We start from the raw sequence: 23139 nt of genomic DNA on the forward strand, positions 1-23139 counted from the left end.
GGTAGGAGCTGAGTAAGAAGATATGACTATAAAAATAACAATTTGGGAAATAGATGTTTTTTAAGTCTTAAAATTGAAGGTAGATACCTTCATGCATATCCAGACTTTGGGGGAAAGTGTCACCTTTTGTAAATACCAGGAAGACATGCATTCCATTACTTGGCTTTCAGGATGGGGATGATTTCTGCTCAGCAAGGTGGGCACATCCTTAGGATGCCAGGTCAATAAGACAGATTTCTAGGGGTAGCAGGGCACAACTGCTCCCTCCCCACCAAAGAGGGGTGCAAATGCTTCAAGTGACTCCCCCAGTTCTTAGATAAATGCCTCCATTGCTTTGGGAGGGAATCTGAGCTTCCTGGCTCTAATCGGTGATTCCAGTGAGTCTAAAACATGCTGGGTACATTCATCTGAAACCTTCAGGATTGACTTTAAAATCAGACCAAGACTTCTAAACATCTTGCTCTTGAAAAAAATTCTGTAATCACTAAGGCCTTAAATAGAGAATAGTGAGACTCACTCACTTCTGAGCAGATGCAAACCATTCAGAAGTTTCCTCTCAATCCCTGTGGCTTGTGGCTTCTGTCTCCCTCTTGCTCTTTCTCTCTTCCCTCTATTTTCTGTGTCTCACTTAATGTGTTCTCGCTAAGACTGGCAAAGAAATGGTGAGTTTAGGGGTTGGGAAAGAGAAAGACAAAGCAGTTTAGAGTCTGAGTCCACATGACCTTGCTGACCACAGCATCTCAGATGGAGTGACACCTCAGAAAGCCTGGGAGGATAAGCTAAAGAGCTGACTTACAGCTTCTATGGAGCCATCCACCCGGACATCCGAGTGCCTTCAGAAAATCTGCCCTCACAACACCCTAGGGAGTCTGAGGGCAGGTGAGATTCAGGAATTAAAGACCAACAGAGCCAGAGCTATCTTTAAAGGAGATGAATGGAGGGAAACTACACTTGGTGGAGCAGGGACCTCCCCGAGTCCCCAACATTTTTAAACAGGTTCAAGTCGGATGTAAATTCACATTCAGGGCAGAGCTGATAGGGATGGGGAGGGGCAAGCCAGAAAGATACTATGATGGGAGTTGGGGGAGGAAAGGATGCCTCCCTGGAGTTGGAGGGCTGAAAGGGAGACATGCTTACATAATGATGCTTACAAAGCTATTGGCTAATGGTAGATCACAGTCAACTTCTTCCTTCAAATCCTCATCCACTTTCCTTCCCCTTCGCCTTCTTTCTCCTCTTCCTCCCCCATCTGGCAGTCTTCAGAGTCACTGAATAACTCCTTCTGTCTCTCGACACCTCAGATTGGGGGAGGGGACAACCAAGAAAGTCACCATCACTTGCCACAGTCCAGATTTGGAGGAAGTGTGTACTGTTTAGAATGTTTAGAATGTAATTTTATTGCTTTCAGGCTCTGTACCAATAACACAAACTTGTCTCCAGGTGTGATCCTAGTGGACCCACCTGGCTGAGTGGAGATGTTTGTAAACAGACCGTTTGTGAAATGTTTCTAAATGCACACCCATCCATCTGCCTGCCTGCTTGATCTGCCTGTGTTTCAGATTTTCCCTTTCCTGAGTGGAAACTGGAGCTCAGATGGGGCCAGTGGTGTTGGGAGCAAAGCTGCCAGGAAGTGGGAGACCCTTTCCAGTTTCTTACTGGATGTCTTCATTTCCTTTCTCCTGACTGTGTGAAAACTCTAGAATGACCCCTCCCCACTCCCCCCAGCTCCCTGGCCCTCAAGCCTGAGGATGCAGCAGTGCTCAGGAAAGAGGAAGAATCCAATCTTTTTTTCCCTCACTTTCCTTTTGGCCAAAATAATGATCTCCAACCTGAAAATCACAGGGAAAGAGAAAGCACACACATTCATCACTCACACTTTCACGAGCCCAGAGCTGGGAGGTGTGAGGCACCTGGATGCCACCTCCGGGGTCAGAAGCACTGCCAAATTGCACCTCCCCTACAAGCATCATGGTCCAGAGCCTGCAGCCCCCTTCCACCCTGCCGTCAGCCCAGAGATGCCACCCCCACTGGAGGAAGGAGACTTGCTTGGCACAGAAAGTGGGATTTTCACCACCTAGTCAGCCAGGGAACTGTTTTGGCTTCCTTGCCCGGCAGCTGAGAAGAAAGCGACCCCCTGGTCTGAAATCAGTGATTCACACAGGCCAACCCAAACAGCCTCCTGCTGTCATTTTATTTCCTTCATTACTTAACATCCTAGAGAAGGGAGTTCCTAACCCTTCCCTCCTAGGCCCCTGGCATCCTGAGTTGAATGACTGGTCAGTGCGACAAGCAAAGGCATGTAGCCAGGGCAGCTGGCCTCCAAAGACTCCCAAGAAAGAAAGAAAAAGTGGTTAAAAAGTTCTAATGGTACACAAAGGTATAAAATAATGAAACTTACAAGCCCCTCTCTGCCCTTCATTCCCAGCAAGTCCATATCCTACTTCTTGGATTCCTTCTTGCATATAAGGTTTGGGTTCTTTTTATTTACAAAAACAAAAGGCAAACAAACACACAAAAATGAATCATGTTCTATCCTGCTTTTTCATCTTTTTCTCACCTGGTAAGCAATCTTGGGGGGCTTCCCAGGTGGTAATAGTGGTAAAGATCCTGCCTGCCAAAGCAGGAGACATAAGAGACATGGGTTCTATCTCTGGGTCAGAAAGATCCCCTGGGGGAGGGCATGGCAACCCACTCCAGTATTCTTGCCTGGAGAATCCCATGGACAGAGGAGCCTAGTGGGCTACAGTCCAGGGGGTTGCAAAGAGTCTGATACCACTGAAACGACTTAGCACACACACAAGCAATCTTGGCAATCTCTCCCTCCCAGGCCAAGAAGTTGTCCCTCCTTCTTTGATAACTGCTCACCAGAAGACTCTCAGATGACCCTTGGGAATGAGAATTTAAGAACTACCACAGTGACCTCTCTCTCATACTCAGACCCAAAGTCTGTCCTGTTTACTCAACACCTTACCGTGTGAAAGGTGACAAGAGCGGGTAAAAGTAATCATGCCAACAAACATATTACTTGTCTCAGCCACAGAGAGCATAGGCATGCTAAGAGATGTTCCCAAAGAGTGACATCAATGGTGGGAGGCTGAGGTATCATGGTAGGTCCAGTGCAGAAGCTATTTGAGTTGGGTGGAATGAAGGAAAGATGTTGATTTTCAGGCCACCTCTTATACATCACCTGCTTGACTGCCAGCTTCAACTGCTCTGGTGAATTACCACCAGCCTCAAGATGACTTAGCTTTTACACATCAATGCTAACCCAAATGAGGGCCCAGGAGAAAGGGATAAACAGAGGAGCAGAAAGGTCTTTTCTTTTTTTATTTTGAGCTAGGTTTACAGGCAGTTTAAGAAGTAATACAGAGAGATCCCATGTACCCTTTATTTAGTTTCTCCCAATGGTAACATCTTGCAAAACTACAGTATAATGTCACAACCAGGGAAATAACAATACAATTAAGATATAGAACATTTTCATCACTACCAGGATCCCTCATGTTGTCCTTTCACAGTTACATCTACTTCCCCTCTACCCTATCCCCTACCTCAGACCCTGGAAACCACTAATCTGTTCTCCATTTCTATAATTTTGTCATTTTGAGAATGTTATATAAGTAAAATCATACAGAATTGTACAAGCACTATGGAAAACAGTATGAAGTTTCCTCAAAAATTAAAATAGAGCTACCATATGATCTGGGCTTCGCTGGTAGCTCAAATGGTAAAGAATCTGCCAGCAATGCAAGAGGCCCAAGTTTGACCCCTCAGTTGCGAAGATCCCCTGGACAAGGGAATGACTACCCACTCCAGTATTCTTGCCTGGAGAATTCCACGGACAGAGGAGCCTGGTGGGTACAGTCCATGGGGTCACAAAGAGTCAGACACGACTGAGCTACTAACAGTTTCACTTTTTTTTTTTTTTACCATATAATCCAGTGATCCCACTCTGAGTATATACACAAAGAAAGGGAAATCACTATTTCAAAGACATTTCTGCACCTACATGTATATTATTCACAATAGCCAAGACATGGAAACAACCTAAGGGTCCATCAACAGATGAATAGATAAAGAAAATGTCACACACACACACACACACAAGAATATTATTCAGTCATGAAAAAAGAAGGAAATCCTGCCATTGATGACAACATGGGTGGATCTTGAAGGTATTATGCTTAGCAAAATAAGGCAGACACAAGTACTGTACAATCTCACATATATGGAATCTAAAAAAGTTGAATTCGTAGAAATAGAGAGTAGAATGCTGGTTGCCTGGTGCTGGGAAGTGGGAGAAATGGGGAGATGTTGGTAAAAGAGTACAAGCTTCCAGTTTCATGAATAAGTTCTGGGGATCTAATGCACTGCATTGCAATTATAGTTAACAATACTGTATTAGATATTGAGTTGGCCAAAAAGTTCATTTGGGTTTTCAGTCCCGTCATATGGAAATACTTGAAAGTTGGTGAGAGAGTAAATCATAAATGTTCTCACCAAAAAACAAACAAAAAAGTAATTATGTGAGGTGATGGAGGTATTAACTATCTTTTTTGCGGTAATCATTTCACAATATATACATGTATCAAAGTATCACATAATACATCTTAAACTTACATGATGTTATATATCAATTATATCACAATACAACTGAAAAAAGTCGTACAACAGGATTTCTGGGTTTTGGTTCTGCACATAAGAAGCTTAGGTGTCACCACTCTGTTCTAACAAGTAGAAAGCTGAACAAACTATAAAATCAATGACTCTTCCTAGATCCATAAGAGTGGGGTGGACTCAGGACAAAGTGCTGCCCCCAAGACTGGAGAGACAGACAAGCAAATGCAGGGAGTGATGGCTCCCCAAAGCCAAGATTCATAGGCATAAACTGCTCCAGAAACCAGTGCTGGGGCAGGAAAACCTGAACAAATTATTGGCGGCTTCATGTGGACAACTCTCAGAGTCACAGCTAGGGCTTACTAAGAAAAATAGAAAGGGTACAAATTACTAGTATCAGAAATGAAAGAAAGACAAGCAATAAATACTGGAGAGGGTATGGAGAAAAGGGAACTCTCCCATACTAATGGTAAGAATCTACATTGGTACACTCACTTTGAGGAGATGCCCATGTTCAAGGGCAAAGGAGAAGCCACAGCAAGACAATAGGAGGGGCGGAATCACATTTAGAATCAAACCCCATACCTACCAGAGACATTCAAAGGACTCAAACACACCTTGTGTGCACCAGGACCCAGAGACCCACAGTGACTGAGACAGAACTGTGTTTGAGTATTTCCTGAGGAGGTATGAGTCAACAGTGGACTGCTGCCAGGGCAGGGGCTCTGGGTGCAGTAGACCTGGGTATGGCATAAACCCTCTTGAAGAAGCTCACCATTAACCCCACCATAGAGCCACCAGAACTTCCACAGGACTGGGGAAACAGATTCTAGGAGGGCACAAACAGAACCTTATGTGCAGCAGGACCCAGGAGAAAGGGGCAGTGACCCCCACAAGAGACTGACCCAGACTTGCCCGTGAGTGTCCAGGAGTCTCCACTGGAGGCGTGGGTTGGTGGTGGCCTGCTGCAGGGGTGGGGGCACTATGTGAAGCAGTGCATGGGACCTTTTGAAGACGGTCGCCATTACCTTCATTACCTCCACCATAGTTTGGCCTCAGGTCAAATAACACGGAACACAGCCCTGCCCTTCAACAGAAAATTGGATTAAAGATTTACTGAGCATGGCCCCACCATCAGAACAAGACTCAGTTTCCCCTTCAGACAGTCTCTCCCATCAGGAAGCTTCCATAAGCCTCTTATCCTTCTCCATCAGAGAGCAGACAGACTGAAAACCACAATCACAGAAAACTAACCAATCTGATCACATGGACCACACCCTTGTTTAACTCAGTGAAACTATGAGCCATGCCTTGTAGGGCCACCCAAGACAGACAGGTCATAGTGGAGAGTTCTGACAAAACATGGTCCACTGGAGAAGGGAATGGCGAACCACTTCAATATTCTTGCCTTGAGAACCCCATGAACAGAATGAAAAGGACACTGAAGATGAACTCCCCAGGTCAGTAGGTGCCCCATATGCTACTGTAGAGCAGTGGAGAAATAACTCCAGAAAGAATGAAGAGACGGAGCCAAAGTGAAAAAATACCCAGTTGTGGATGGGACTGGTGATGAAAGTAAAATCCAATGCTGTAAAGAGCAATATCACATAGGAACCTGGAATGTTAGGTCCATGAATCAAGGCAAATTGGAAGTGGTCAAATAGGAGATGGCAAGAGTGAACATCGACATTTTAGGTATCAGTGAACTAAAGTGGACTGGAATGGGTGAATTTAACTCAGATGACCATTATATGTATTACTGTGAGCAAGAATCTCTTAGAAGAAATGGAGTAGCCATCATAGTTAACAAAAGAGTCCGAAATGCAGTACTTGGATGCAATCTCAAAAATGACAGAATGATCTCTGTTCGTTTCCAAGGAAACCATTCAATATCACAGTAATCCAAGTCTATGCCCCAACCAGTAACGCTGAAGAAGCTGAAGTTGAATGGTTCTATGAAGACCTACAAGACCTTCTAGAACTAACACCCAAAAAAGATGTCCTTTTCATTATAGGGGACTGGAATGCAAAAGTAAAAAGTCAAGAAACACCTGGAGTAACAGGCAAATTTGGCCTTGGAGTACAGAATGAAGCAGGGCAAAGGCTAATAGAGTTCTGCCAAGAGAATGCACTGGTCATAGCAAACACCCTCTTCCCACAACACAAGAGAAGACTCTAAACATGGACATCACCAGATGGTCAACACCGAAATCAGATTGATTATATTCTTTGCAGCCAAAGATGGAGAAGCTCTATACAGTCAGCAAAAACAAGACTGGGAGCTGACTGTGGCTCAGATCATGAACTCCTTATTGCCAAATTCAGACTTAAATTGAAGAAAGTAGGGAAAACCACTAGACCATTCAGGTATGACCTAAATCAAATCCCTTATGACTATACAGTGGAAGTGAGAAATAGATTTAAGGGACTAGATCTGATAGAGTGCCTGATGAACTATGGGTGTAAGTTCGTGACATTATACAGGATATAGGAATCAAGACCATCCCCAAGAAAAAGAAATGCAATAAAGCAAAATGACTGTCTGAGGAGGCCTTACAAATAGCTGTAAAAAGAAGAGAAGTGAAAAGCAAAGGAGAAAAAGGAAAGATTTCATGCAAAGATGGGCACAATAAAGGACAAAAATGGTATGGACCTAACAGAAGCAGAAGATATTAAGAAGAGGTGGCAAGAATACAGAGAGGAACTATACAAAAAACATCTTCACGACCCAGATAATCACAATGGTGTAATCACTCACCTAGAGCCAGACATCCTGGAATGCAAAGTCAAGTGGATGTATGCCGGGGACCAGCCCCGGCTGATCCAGGGTATTCGAAGGAGAGACGGCTAGGCGAGGGTCAGGGAATAACTGCTTAATTACACTTTAATTAAGGATACAAAGAGTAATAGAATAAGGATAGCTCAGTGAGGAAATTCAGTGGAGAAAAGCGGCTGAAATAAGGATAGCTCAGTAGGAAAATTCAGTGGAGAAAAGAAGCTGAGTGGCTTGGTTTACGCGGAAAATCAATATAACCCGTGACACCAGGTTAGCTCTGACCACGGAGGCCGCAGGCGCCCTCTCGAGTAGCGGAAGATGCCCCGCCTTAGACACCTTCTCGAGTGGGTCTTAGAAGCCCAGGCAAATAAATGGTCGCAGAGGACATCCGCGCTCCAGATGGACGCTCAGCTGGAAGTTAAAGGGAAGAATGACATGGGGAGACCAAGTTTCAGTGAACAAGGCCCGCACTTTATTTTCCAAAGTAGTTTTTATACCTTAAGGTATGCATAGAGGATAATGGGGGAAGGGGTAGAGTCATGCAGCAAGCCAGGCTTTCTTCCTGCAAACTTATCATATGCAAAAGTTCAGGTGATTGACATCATCTTCTGGCCCGGAGGCCTGTTAACATTTTAAGAAACTTATCTTTCTCTAAAGGTGATTATTCCAAAGTCAGGCGCCAGCCTTCCAAAAAGCATTGGACAAAGCGGCATTTTACATTTCTATACACCCATTATATCAATCAATACACTGCCAAGGACACAGTAGGTAAGGAGTATGGAGACTTAGCAGCAAACATTGGCCCAACAAGTGAAAAACCCTTCACCAATACATTTTCTAATCAATCTTTTAACTACTCAAAGGAATCTGTGTTTAGGCAGTTTAGAACATCTCCTGCCTCTCACAGTTGGGAGGCTCTGAACAATCACATGTGGCCGGAAAAACCCATTCAGGCAGGCTAGAGGATTTCCAAAGGAGTTTGTAGGTTGAAACACTGTCACATCCAGGAATTATTAACTGGAGCTGTGAGCTAACTCTTTTTCCAGAGAGAGGTAGTGGGAGACAGCCCCCCGTAAAGTCAGAGGTGTAGGTGAAAGCACAAAGCAGAAAGTAGGCAGACTCTGGTTTTGGGGGTAGATGCTCGAGAATTTCCAGGGGGACTCCTGAGGCTCGATCCCGCCTTTGCGTATGCCGAGCCTCCTTCCTCATGACCTTTGTCATGGGCGGAGTGCCTCACGCTGGCTCCCGGCAGTGATAGAATTCCAGTTGAGCTATTCCAGATCCTCACTCAATATGCAATATGCCGGCTCCCAGCAGATGTATACAAGTCAAACGTATACAAATTGGAAAAGAAGACACAAAACTGCCTTTGTTTGCAGATGACGTGATTGTCTAGGTAGAAAATCTGAAAGAATTGACAAAAAGACTATCGGAATTAACAAGCAATTAGAATTAAAGGTGGGGCTTCCCCATACCTCAGTTGGACTTAGGAACCATCACTACAAACAAAGCTAATGGAGGTGATGGAATTCCAGCTGAGCTATTTCAAATCCTAAAAGATGATGCTGTTAAAGTTCTGCACTCAATATGCCAGCAAATTTGCAAAACTCAGCAGTGGCCACAGGACTGGAAAAGGTCAGTTTTCACTCCAATCCCAAAGAAAGGCAATGCCAAAAAATGTTCAAACTACCACACAAGTGCACTCATCTCACACGCTAGCAAAGTAATGCTCAAAATTCTCCAAGCCAGGCTTCAACAGTATGTGAACCAAGAACTTCCAGATGTTCAAGCTGGATTTAGAAAAAGGCAGAGGAACCAGAGATCAAATTGCCAACATCTGCTGGATCATCAAAAAAGTGAGAGAGTTACAGAAAAACATCTACTTCTGCTTTATCAACTATGCCAAAGCCTTTGACTGTGTGGATTAAAACAACTGTGGAAAGTATACCTACAAAAACCCTAAATCCAAGATCATACCTGATGAGGAATTTAAAGCTTTCCCACTAAGATCAGATATTAGACAAGGATGTCCTCTCACACCTCCACTTTTCAACATCATATTGGAAGTAGTAGCTAAATGCACTAAGACAAAAAAGGAAGTAAAATGTATACAAATTGGAAAAGAAGACACAAAACTGCCTTTGTTTGCAGATGACTGATTGTCTAGGTAGAAAATCTGAAAGAATTGACAAAAAGACTATCGGAATTAACGAGGAATTAGAATTAAAGGTGGGGCTTCCCCGATAGCTCAGTTGGTAAAGAATCCACCTGCAATGCAGGAGACCTGGGTCCAATCCCTGGGTTGGGAAGATCTGCTGGAAAAGGGATAGGCTACCCACTCCAGTATTCTTGGGCTTCCCTGGTGGCTCAGCTGGTAAAGAATCCACCCACAATGTGGGAGACCTGGGTTCGATCCCTGGGTTCAGAAGATCCCCTGGAGATGGAAAGGCTACCCACTGCAGTATTCTGGCCTAGAGAATTCCATGGACAGTCCATGGGGTCGCAAAGAGTTGGACATGACTGAGCGACTTTTGCTTCGCTTATTGTTACAGATTGTAAGATACAACTCAAAAGAGTTGAAAACTTATGTCCACACAAAAACCTGCACGCACACACATTTATAGCAACCTAGATAGCATATTCAAAAGCAGAGACATTACTTTGCCAACAAAGGTTCGTTTAGTCAAGGCTATGGTTTTTCCTGTGGTCATGTATGGATGTGAGAGTTGGACTGTGAAGAAGGCTGAGCGCTGAAGAATTGATGCTTTTGAACTGTGGTGTTGGAGAAGACTCTTGAGAGTCCCTTGGACTGCAAGGAGATCCAACCAGTCCATTCTGAAGGAGATCAGCCCTGGGATTTCTTTGGAAGGAATGATGTTAAAGCTGAAACTCCAGTACTTTGGCCACCTCATGTGAAGAGTTGACTCATTGGAAAAGACTCTGATGCTGGGAGGGATTAGGGGCAGGAGGAGAAGGGGATGGCAGAGGATGAGATGGCTGGATGGCATCACTGACTCGATGGACGTGAGTCTGAGTGAACTCCGGAAGTTGGTGATGGACAGGGAGGCCTGGCGTGATGCAATTCATGGGGTCGCAAAGAGTCGGACACAACTGAGCGACTGAACTGAACTGATCCAAAATTGCAAAACTTGGAAGCAAGTAAGATATCCTTCAATAAGTGAATGGGGGCACTTGCTTGGTGGCCCAGTGGTTAAGAATCAGCTTTGCAAAGCAAGAGCTGTGGGTTCAATCCCTGGTTGGGGAACTCAGATCCCACATGCCGTGGAGCAACTCAGCCCACATGCCACAACTACTGAGCCCATGCACCACAACTAGAGAGTCAGTGTGCTGCAATGGAAGATCCCACATGATGCAACTAAGATCCAATGCAGCCAAATAAAAAAATATATTTTTAAAAAATGAGTGAATGGATAAATAAACTGTGGTACATCCAGACAATGGAATATTATTCAGTGCTAAAAAGAAATGAGCTACCAATACACAAAGAGAATAGAAGAAATTTAAATTCATATTGGTTAATGAAGTAAGCTGCTGTGGTCTGAATGTTTGTGTCCTCTCCAAATTCATATGTTGGAAATCTAAAGCACCAAGTGATGTATTAGGAGGTGGGGCATTTCAGAGGTGATTAGGTCATGAGGGCAGAGCCCTCATGAATGGGATTAGTGCCTTTATAAAAGAGGCCCCAGGACTAGGTCGACCCTTCTGCCATGTTCGATGACAGACCAAGAAGTCGGCAGTCTGCAACCTGGAAGAGGGTCTTCACCAGAAACCAACTGTACTAACACCCTGGTCTTGGAATTCCAGAACTATGAGAAATGTTCATCAGCCAACCAGATTTTGGAATTTTGTTATAGCTGTTCAAATGGACTAAGGCAGAAACCCATCTGAAAAGGCAGCATCCTGTATGATTCACGATTCCCACAATATGACATTTTGGAAATGGCAAACTTTCAAGATGGTAAAAGATCAGTGGTTGCCAGGATTTGAGTGAGGGAGCAATGAACAGTCAGAGCAGAGAGAATATTAAGCATGGTGAAAATATTCTGTATGATACTATAATGGTGGATACATGTCATTATACATTTGTCCATACCCATAGAATGTACAGGACAAGGAGTGAATCATAATGTAAATGATGGTCTTTGAGCGATAATGATGTGTCAGTGTAGGTTCATCAACTGTAACAAATGTACCTCTCTGCAGGAGGCTGTGCATGTGAGCAGCGGGGGATATATGGGCAATGTCTGTATCTTCCTTTTAATTTTGCTGTGAACCTAACACTGCTCTTAAAAAAGGAAGTCTATACCAAAAATAAACTAATTAAAATAAATGGGAAAAAAGTCATAGTGGAAAGTGGCATGGGTGAATTAAAACAACCGATATGCTGCAAAAGTGTTCTGAATGGAGGGCGTCAATTGAAAAAATGTCTTGGAGGCTCTTTCACACCTATTCTGTTTAATCTGGGGAGTGCTCACTCTTGAGTGCCCTCCTCCGATCTCCAGCCTGGTCTTATTTGACTGAGCATAGCCTCAGGAGTCCAGACATTGCCCGCACCCTCCTCCACCAAACTTTTAATCTGAACTCTCTTCTCCTGTACACAGCAAACTAGCTTCTGATGGGTGACAGTGACAGACACATATGGGTCAATCAAAATCAATCAAATAACAAAAACCCTGTTAGGGTTGGTGTTAAAAAGCTCCAAAATCGCTGTACCTTAAACCTATGGGAAAAGACACATTTTAGGGTCTTAAGGAAATCCTTTCTTTCCTAAAGGAAATCAACTCTGAATACTCATTGGAAGGACTGGTGCTGAAGCTGAAGCTCCAATACTTTGGCCACTTGATGTGAAGACCAACTCATTCGAAAAGACCCTGGTGCTGGGAAAGTTTGAAGGCAGGAGAAGAAGGAGACGACAGAGGATGAAATGGTTGGATGAGCTCACCGATTCAATGGACATGAATTTGGGCAAATTCTGGAGATGGTGAGGGACAGGGAGGTCTGGCATGCTGCAGTCCATGGGGTGGCAAAAAGTCGGACACGACTTGGTGACTGAACAGCAACAATGGACATTTTAGCCACTGCAATAGATTTTTCAGTTAGGGCAATTTTTCACTGCCTTATATTGAAAAGTTGGATATATAAGCAGACAATAGCGAGATCATATGGTGTATGACAATAGAACTGTGACCCATACCTCTGTAACAACCAGCTGGGACATCAAACCATGAGCTCTCAATAATCAGCCCAGATTCCCTATTTTTGCCCCTATTTCACCTCCCACACCCTCAACACTTCCAACTCAGGAATAGCTAGAGGAAGCCAAATGGGCTTCACAAACCAATTGTATAGGATATCCTGCTTCTAGTTAGCCCACCTCCAGCTTCCCCAGGGAAACAGCCTTTAGTCAGGTCGTACCTGAAGCCTTCCCCTCTTTTCACTGTAAAGCTTTCCCCCTCCCCTGCCTACCTCAGAGTCTCTGCCAGATGAGGATGGCTGACTCCCTGGTGTAGTAAGCGCTGAATCAGTAGTGTCTTTGGTTCTCATTTGGGTGCTGTTTGTTTATTTGCACAATGCCATACCACGTTGCTGGCTGCCTACTCCAAGCTTGCTACGTGCTATTGGCCAGGGCAGCCCAGAATGTGTATACTGGCGCACTTGAATCGGCACAACCACATCATAATACAGAACTTTAATGGTTAAGTCTGTAACCATTAACCACCCCAGGGGCCTTTTGGCAACTTGCTGTAGTGATTAAAAAAATATACTGATATTGAAGGCAGATCCTTCAGCGTTTATTAGCAGCATGACCTCAGGCATGTTACTTACCCTCCCAGGTGTCAGTTTCCACATCTATCCATGGAGGCAATAGTGTCCTCTGGACTTCTTTCATAGAGTTGTTGCATCACAGAATGGAGACAGTGTCGACCTAGAGGGGTATATAAATGCTTGAGTTCCTGACCCTCAGAACCAAGGTCCTAGCCAGCTGCTGATAGGGGGCTGAAAAGGAAACACTTAGTGACCTTCAGAGCTTTCATGTGGGAGACCAGGGGTCAAGCTCTGGCTCACCTCTCTCTGGGAGAGAGAGAGGTTAGCACACATAGCTTTTCCTGCCTATTGGGCTCCCAAGCTAGGGAAAGAATAGGCTCCTTTGTGTGCAAAGAGATTTATGGATGAATGAATGAAAGAAGAAGAACTAAAGAGCCTCTAGACGAAAGTGAAAGAGGAGAGTGAAAAAGTTGGCTTAAAACTCAACATTCAAAAAACTAAGATCATGGCATCTGGTCCCATCATTTCATGGCAAATAGATGGGGAAACAATCGAAACAGTGAGAGACTTTATTTTGGGGGACTCCAAAATCACTGCAAATGATGACTGAAATCATGAAATTAAAAGATATTTGCTCCTTAGAAGAAAAGCTATGACCAACCTAGACAGCATATTAAAAAGCAGAGACATTACTTTGCTAACAAAGGTCCATCTAGTCAAAGCTATGGTTTTTCCAGTAGTCATGTATGGATGTAAGAGCTGGACCATAAAGAAAGCTGAACACCAAAGAATTGATGCTTTTGAACTGTGATGTTGGAGAAGACTCCTGAGAGTCCCTTGGACAGCAAGTAGGTCAAACCAGTCCATCCTAAAGGAAATTAGTCCTGAATATTCATTGGAAGGACTGATGCTGAAGCTGAAGCTCCAATACTTTGGCCACCTGATGCGAAGAACTGACTCATTGGAAAAGACCCTAATGTTGGGAAAGATTGAAGGGAGGAGGATGACAGAGGGGATGACAGGGCAAGATGGTTTGAGCAAGCTCCGGGAGTTGGTGATGGACAGGGAAGCCTGGTGTGCTAGAGTCCATGGGGTCGCAAAGAGTCGGACACGACTTAGCGACTGAACTGACTGAATGAATGAAAAGATTCAAGGATCATTGTTTTATTTCTGATTTGGCCACTAACTTGGGCTTTTGTTTAGGCGTTAAAGCTTTGAGTCTCTATTTCCCCATTGGTAAAATAGTAATAATAACCCCCACCCTTTCCGTCTGACTGGTCATTACAAGGATCTGGTGGAATAATGTGTGTAAACCTCTGTTTTAATTTTTAAGTGTTATGTAGATACAAGGAACTATTCCTAGGGGACATAGGGCTTCCCTGATGGCTCAGAGGATAAAGAATCTGCCTGCAATGCAGGAGACACAGAAGATGCAGATTCAATTCCTGGGTTGGGAAGATCCACTGGAGAAGGAAATGGCTACCCACACCAGTATCTTTACCTAGGATATCCCATGGACAGAGGAGCCCAGCAGGCTACAGTCCATGGAGTCGCCAAGAGTCAGACATGGCTTAGCAACCCATATTCCTAGGGAACGCACATTAACAATTGGAGACCTGGCAGAGAGAGTTCAATGTGAAGGGCACATCTTTTATCTTCATGTCTTGTGGCTGGACTCCAAAGCCCATGGTCTGTCTGTACCTAGGGCCCTGTGCCTGGCACAGGCCTCTCCCTGATTCCTCATGATCTTAGTGTGCCTCTGAACTGGCCTGTCCAGGTCAATGAACCCTCACTGTTCTCTGAATATGCCTAGAAATGAAAACCATCTCTTGTCTCGACAGCACTTACCAGTTTTCTGGCCTTCCTCACACCTTGGCTCCTCACAAGAGCACAGTAAGGGAGGTGGCCTGGTGAAATGGGTGAATGTATGGGGTTTTTTGTTTGTTTGTTTTTGACTTTGTTTATTTTTTAATTGAAGGATAATTGTTTTATAGAATTTTGTTGTTTTCTGACAAACATCAACATGAATCAGCCTTATGTATAGATATGTCCCCTCCCTCCTGAGCCTCCCTCCCATCTCCCTCCCCATCCCACCCCTCTAGGTTGATACAAAGCCCCTGTTTGAGTTCTCTGAGACATTCATGTAAGGGTTTTAAGGCCAGGCTGCTTGGTAACATCTCAGTTCTGGCACCTATTGGCCTCAGGCAAGTCACATACTCTCCATAACCCAGTTTTCCCATTTATAAAATAAGGATGAAAATAAAATAGTACCTACTTGACAGTTTTGTTCGAAGATTAAATGAGTTAATATGTGTAAACAGAATAGTGTCTAACACTTATCAAGTGCTTGATAAGTGTGTGTTATTATCATTATTGGGCAGGGCAGGGTGTGTTATCCTCATTTTAGTCAATTGTAGAACTAGGGGAACAGGACTGGGATCCTTGTTCAAGGAAAAGTCATTCTATAAAAATGAATGTACCCAAAGTATGGGAGAAAGTATTTGCAAACTGTATATCTGATAAGCAATTAATATCCAGAATATAAAAAGAACCCCTACAATTCAACAACAAAAAATAAACCACCTAATTTAAAACATGGACAAGATAATTGAATGGACATTTCTATAAAGAAGATATACAAACAGCCAATAAGCCCATGAAAATTACAATGACTTCTAGAATCTTGAGCAAATAGCTGGTTGACTTTTGGAATATCCACACTTGACTGCAAGAAGTCAAGAAGTGATCTGAGATCTTTTAATTGCCCTCATGATTTAGGGGAATGTTTATATAAATAATAGGAATTTTAGAGTGGATATGTGATGTGTTATGAATGGTAGATATGTAGATATTGAGAAGGAGAAAGTATAAAACCTTATATAGCACCAAAATATGTCCTTAGAAGTGTATTAAGAGTAAAAAGATTGTTTTTTTAATATATAGGGAGGAAATAAACACAGGATCCAGCAATCCCTCCTCAGAAACATTTCTCAGCTGCGCCTCTCTCATTATCCAGCTGCCTACTGGATATCAGGGCTTCCTTGGTGGCTCAGTGATAAAGAATCCACCTGCGAATGCAGAAGATGTGGGTTCAATCCCTGGGTTAGGAAGATCCCATGGGGAAGGAAATGGCAACCCACTCAAGTCTTCTTGCCTGAGAAATCCCATGGACAGAGGAGCCTGGTGGACTACAGTCCATAGAGTCACAAAGATTCGGACACAGGTTGGTGACTAAACAACAAAAACAACTGGACATCTCCACCTGGATGTCCCATAGACACTTCAAACTCAGCTTGGCCAAAACTGAACTTGTTTTCTCTCCTTAATCCACAATCTCCTAAACCTTCCCCTCCCACCTAATGATCCCAGTCACAAACTGGGAAGTCATTCTCAGCTCCATCTTCTCCCTCAACACCCCACTGTCAACTAATCAACAAACTACAGATTTGAACTACCAAATAGATCTCCAGCCCACCTGTAGCTCAGTCTCCACAGTACTGCTCCAATTCATCAACTCTCAGTGGACCAGAGAAATTTATTCTCAATAGTTTTCTGGCTATTACTCAACTCATTCCATCCCCGCCATCTATAAAACCACCAGAGGGAAAATTCTAAAACTCAAATTCATCCAAGTCAATATCTGTTTTCAAATCACTCCTCTGACTCCCTAGGTCCTTCAAGATAGAGTGGGAAAACTTGGTGAGACACAAGCAATGGGCCCTGCTACACTGTACTCAACACCCCAACATTCCCATAGGGGCTTCAAACCATTTATATCAGCTAGAGGAGGAACAGGTGATAGGCCTACAAGCTGTCAAGCTGTGCTAATTCATCACTGGTGTGCCATACAGTTTTATACTTCTCTACCACCTCTACCCCAAAGTGCTCCCCTCTTCCTCCCTCAATCTGGTGAATCATATCTACCTCCTTTGTGAGGTCTTCCTTGTCCCCTCTCCCCCACCACAGCCTCTCTGCTCACTAATGTCCATGTAAGGTCTTGGATGCACCCATCTCATTGTAATTGACTGCTCAAACTGAGGCTCTCAAGGATGAGCACAACATTTTATTCATCTATGTAGCCACTATCCCTGGTGGCTCAGAGGATAAAGCATCTGCATGCCATGCGGGAGACCAGGGTTCGATCCCTGGGTTGGGAAGATCCCCTGGAGAAGGAAATGGCAACCCACTCCAGTATTCTTGCCTGGAGAATCCCATGGACGGAGGAGCCTGGTGGGCTACAGTCCACAGGATCGCAAAGAGTCGGACACAACTGAGCGAGTTCACTTCACTTCACTTCATGTAGCTTTAGCACTCAACACAAGACCAAGTCAGTGAGGTCAAAAAGTACAAACTTCTAGTTATAAAAGAGACAAGTCCTGGGGATGTGAGGTACAGCATGGTGACTATAGTTAATGATATTGTATTGCAGAGTTGAAAGTTGCTAAGAGAGTAGATCTTAAAAGTTCTCATCACAAGAAAAAAAAATTTGTAGTTCCATGTGGTAACAGATGTTAACTAGACTTATTATGGTGATCATTTAGCAATATATACAAATATCACATCAGTATGTTGTACAACTGAAACTAATATCATGTTGTATGTCAATTATATCTAAAAAAAAAAAAAAGACCTAGCCAAAGTAAGCATTCAGTAAAGGTTTATGGAATTAATTAATGACCTCATGAAATTCCCCCCGAGTAACAACAAGTCAGTACCTAATGACGGTTCCCTGACATTGTGTAGGAATGGGATCTGAGAAATTTCAAGGGTCTTGAGATCTGGCCTTCAGTGGTGCTCAATGTGACTTTCTTATCCCCAGCTCAACTCTTCCATTGCCAGTCCCCAGTAAGAAGCACAAAGAAAAACAGAGGAGCAGCACTGCATAGCCTTGAACCTTTGATCACATAGTTTCACCACACTCTCCAAATCCTCATTCCCCCCTCTGAGGCCTCATCTGGAACATCTCCATGAAGAAAAGCCATCAGTTCAGTTCAGTTGCTCAGTCATGTCTGACTCTTTGTGACCTCATGGACTTCAGCATACCAGGCCTCCCTGTCCATCACCAACTCCCGGAGCTTACTCAAACTCATGTCCATTGAGTCAGTGATGCCATCCAACCATCTCATCCTCTGTCATCTCCTTCTCCTCCCACCCTCAATCTTTTCCAGCATCAGGGTCTTTTCCAATGAGTCAGTTCTTCACATCAGGTGGTCAAATTATTGGATTTTCAGCTTCAGCATCAGTCCTTCCAATGAATATTCAGGATTGATTTCCTTAAGGATGGGCTGGTTGGATCTCCTTGCAGTCCAAGGGACTCTCAAGAGTCTTCTCCAACACCACAGTTCAAAAGCATCAGTTCTTCTGTGCTCAGCTTTCTTTATAGTCCAACTCTCACATCCATACATGACCACTGGAAAAACCATAGCTTTGATTAGATGGAGCTTTGCTGGCAACAAGGAAAGGCCATTCTCACCCCCAATTCAACAAGGATTCCCCCTCCTCAGAGCTCCTAGAAAGGCTATCTGTCTGGGTAAGTCTGGTACCCGTTATAGGCCTCCGTGTGGGGTTAGTGAATTGGCTTTTCAGGGAATCTCAGAGTATCAGAGCAGGACAAACTCTGGGAGGTCATCTGGTCTGACTGTCTCATTGTGCCAAGGACCCCAAGCTTTGGAGAGAAGTGGCTTGCCATAAATGCCAAGCCTCCTGGGCAGTGTGATCAAATAGATTCCTGGGCCCCCACCCATAAAATTAGAAAAAGGCTCTGAATAAGCCCCAAACTACCCTGTAACACTACTGTCATGTTTCCTCATGAGGCTATTTGATGGCAAGGGCTCTTTCTTCCTTGATCTCTGTGTCCCCCACAGCATTCAGCACAGCAGCACCCTATCAAGTTTTCTTCAGTGATTAGCTCCTAGGCTATTCTTCATGAGAAAACTCAAATGAACACAGAAACCTAAATTGAAGTTAGTCTAGCCAAGGGAGGGGTGGCTTTGGCAGCCCTCCTTAAATGCTGCTTTGTCTGATTTTCCAAATCATCCTTGGCTGAAACAATTTCCAGTCAGAAGAGTCTGTTTCCTAGGAGGACGCAGGCTCAATCAATTACTTGGGCCTCCTCAAGCATTTTCCTTAGCTGTCCTTTTTTTAGATTTTTTTTAAAGCTTTTTATTTTACATTGGAGTATAGCTGATTATAAAGAAAGCTGAGTGCAGAAAAATTGATGCTTTTGAACTGTGGTGTTGGAGAAGACTCTTGAGAGTCCCTTGGACTGCAAGGAGATCCAACCAGTCCATCCTAAAGGAAATCAGTCCTGGGTGTTCATTGGAGGGACTGATGTTGAAGTGGAAACTCCAATACTTTAGCCACCTGATGCAAAGAGCTGACTCATTTGAAAAGACCCTGATGCTGGGAAAGATTGAGGGCAGGAGGAGAAGGGGATGACAGAGCATGAGATGGTTGGATGGCATCACCAACTCAATGGACATGGGTTTGGGTGGACTCTGGGAGTTGGTGATGGACAGGGAGGCCTGGCGTGCTGTGGTTCATGGGGTCGCAAAGAGTCGGACACGACTGAGTGACTGAACTGAACTAAACTGAATAACTGATTAACAATGTTGTGAAAGTTTCAGGTGACAGCAAAGGGACTCAGCCATTCATGTACATGTATCCATTCTCCCCCAAGCTCCCTTCCCATCTAGGCTGCCACATAAAATTGAGCAGAGTTCCCTGTGCTATACAGTAGGTCTTTGTTAGTTGCTGTTGTTGCTGCTAAGTCACTTCAGTCATGTCTGACTCTGTGCTACCCCACAGACGGCAGCCCACCAGGCTCCCCCGTCCCTGGGATTCTCCAGGCAAGAACACTGGAGTGGGTTGCCATTTCCTTTTCCAATGCGTGAAAGTGAAAAGTGAAAGTGAAGTCGCTCAGTCGTGTCCGACCCTCAGCGACCCCATGGACTGCAGCCTGCCAGGCTCCTCCTTCTGTGGGATTTTCCAGGCCAGAGTACTGGAGTGGGGTGCCATTGCCATATAGCAGAGTGTACGTGTCCATCCCAAAGTCCCTAACTATTCCTTCTTCCCTATCTTCCTACAACCCTGAAATGGGAAGCCCATATTGGAGTATAGCTGATTGACAATGCTGTGATAGTTTCAGGTGGACAGCAGAGGGCCTCAGCCATACATATACATGTATCCTTTCTCCCCCAAACTCCCCTCTTATCCAAGCTGCCACATAAGATTGAACAGAGTTCCCTGTGCAAACATTTTCCTTAACTCTCCTTTAGGGGAAAAAAAAAAATCAACATTCCAAAACACAAGTGTGCACACACACACACACACACACACACACATGCATAATTATCTGGACATCTACTGGGGTCACAGTATTACACACTGCTGGTGTCTTTCCTCAGCCTAGGCAGTGATCCCAGCTAGCTGGGAAGCTTAAGCACCACATAAACGCTCATGACAGCCACCAGGCTGAGCTCAGGAAGACAGGAAGAAGGCCTCAGACAGTTTGAACTCTTTCAACGGGGAGGATGACAAAATAGGCTTTCTGCTTAAGCCTCAGTTTCCCAGAAATTTCCATGAAGTCCCTTCCCCAAGATTCTCACCAGTCCAAGTTTCCATCTGCTGCGAAGGCCAGAGATAGCTCAAGCTAGCTCCCCACTGGCTCCACGGACCCTGCAGTCAGAGGCCTCTGGACAGAAAAGTGGCCTACATGCTTGTCAGCCATCAGAGAACAGACCCGGAGTCAGCCCCAACCTGGCCCTAGAGTTCCTTCCATGACCAAAAGGCCACCGGCCTGTCCTTGGACCTGTGAGCACAGTTGACAGGCAGAAGCGCTGGCTCGAGGAAGGAAGGGTCACTCCCTCCCTCACCAGCCATCCATTCACAGCAACCTGGACAGCCAGTGCTCTCTGGAGCCCATCACTACTCATTTTCATTCACAACTTTTATGGCCACTCGTCTGGGGATGGAGGTGACCAGGCCAGCTCTCCTGAGCAGGAGGCCCAGAGGCAGGACAATTACCTGAAGTCCCTAAAAAAGTATGATCTGTGTCCCAGGAGACCAGAGGGTCTGTGGGGGTCAGGGATAAGGGGAGAATGCCATGTCTGGTTGTTCATTTCCAAGGGCTTGCACAGAGCCAGAAACAAGAGATGGGACCTGGAAAGTCAGACACCTCGTAGACACCAGAATGGAGGTAAGCTTGGAAAAACAAGGGTGACAGCAAGGTGAGAAAGTCCAATTACCTTGAAAAAGGCTGGACACGGGGGAGTTGAGGCCTCAGTGTTCATGGGCAGATTATCCTGTTTTAAAGGCCAGGGGACCTGAGTAGGTGTTACAGTTTTCTGGTGAGGCCTAGACAGGGCCCTGCCCTCATAGAGTTGGAAGCCTAGCAGGGCCTTTCCCTCGTATAAAAGAAATCCAGACCCAGCGCTGGTGCCTCCCAACCCGGGGTCCCCAGAGACCACCAGGGTTTGGAAGTTAGAAAAGGCCATTGGCATCACAATGAGCCTCCCCCATGCATATGAAAGTATGGCAAGCAGTGCTCCCCACTCCCCCTTTAGCTGGATGTGAGCTTTGAATTCCTTTTCTCCAAGTGAGAGGGACCAGCCCCAAGTCAGCCACATTCTCTCCTGGAGTCTTCAGTGTGGCCCAGGAAACATATTTGCCAAATCAGGCTGGCTTTGCTATGGAGGGTTTCCTGACCAATGCACCATGCTCCAGATGAACACCAACTCCAGGAAGGCCTAGTCTAGGGAAAAAAGAAACACTCCAGTTCCACTCTGGCCCAGGCAGTTTGATAATACCACCTTAGCCCATCAGTTTTCTCAGCTTCATTCTTGTCAGCTGAAGTCAGCAGAACCCATGACTCATATAAACTTTTGATACTTTTTTAAATCTAGATGATTCTATGAGAAGGACAGTAAATCCTTATCATCCAGGGGACAGTAAGGAGTGCCCTTCCAAAGCCTGTCACTGTGGCACATTTTTATTTTTTATAATATTTAATTATTTATGGCTGTGCTGGGTCTTCATTGCTGCGTGGGCTCTCCTCTAGTTGTGAGCAGGGGCTCCTTTCCAGTTGCAGTGTGAGGGCTTCTCACTGTGGTGGCTTCTCTTTTGCAGAGCGCTGTCACTAGGGTGCCAGGGCTTCAGTAGTCACCGCACATAGCCTCTAGGGCACAGCCTCAGCAGTTGTGGCTCACAGGTTTAGTTGCTCCAAGGCATGTGGGATCTTCCCAGATCAGGGATCAAACCCTCATCTCCTGCATTGGCAGGTAGAGTCTTTATCCCTAAGCCACCAGAGAAACTCCAGTCACTATTCGTCATTTTTAACAAAAAAAGAAGAAAAAGAACTACCATCCAGTTGAGTGCCATTCTTCATGTAAGACACCATGCACATACTTTATGTGTATTATCTAACCTACTTCTTGCAACCGTGGGGCAGAGGAGCTATAAGTAGGCCCACTTTAAGAAGAGGTCTCGGGGAGGAGCCAAGATGGCGGAGGAGTAGGACAGGGAGAACACTTTCTCCCCCACAAATTCATCAAAAGAGCATCTAAACGTCAAGTAAATTCCACAAAACAACTTCTGAATGCCGGCAGAGGACATCAGGCACCCAGAAAAGCAACCCAACTCTTCGAAAGGAGGTAGGAAAAAATATAAAAGACAAAAAAAGAGACAAAAGAGGGAGGGACGGACTTCCGTCCCGGGAAGGGAGTCTTAAAAAGAGAGAAGTTTCCAAACACCAGGAAACCCTCTCACTGCCGAATCTGTGCCGAGCTTTGGAAGCACAGAGGGCAACATAAAAGGGAGAAAAAAAATAAATAAACAATTAAAAATCGCAGATTGTAAGCCCTAGGGTAACTCCCCCAGCGGAGAAGCAGCGCAGACGCCTGCACACGGCATTAGCAAGCGGGGGCTGGGCAGGGAAGCGCGGCGCGGGCTGTGTCCCTTAG

Source organism: Bubalus kerabau, chromosome X, assembly GCF_029407905.1.
Source record: "Bubalus kerabau isolate K-KA32 ecotype Philippines breed swamp buffalo chromosome X, PCC_UOA_SB_1v2, whole genome shotgun sequence".
NCBI classification, from domain to species: Eukaryota; Metazoa; Chordata; class Mammalia; order Artiodactyla; family Bovidae; genus Bubalus; species Bubalus kerabau.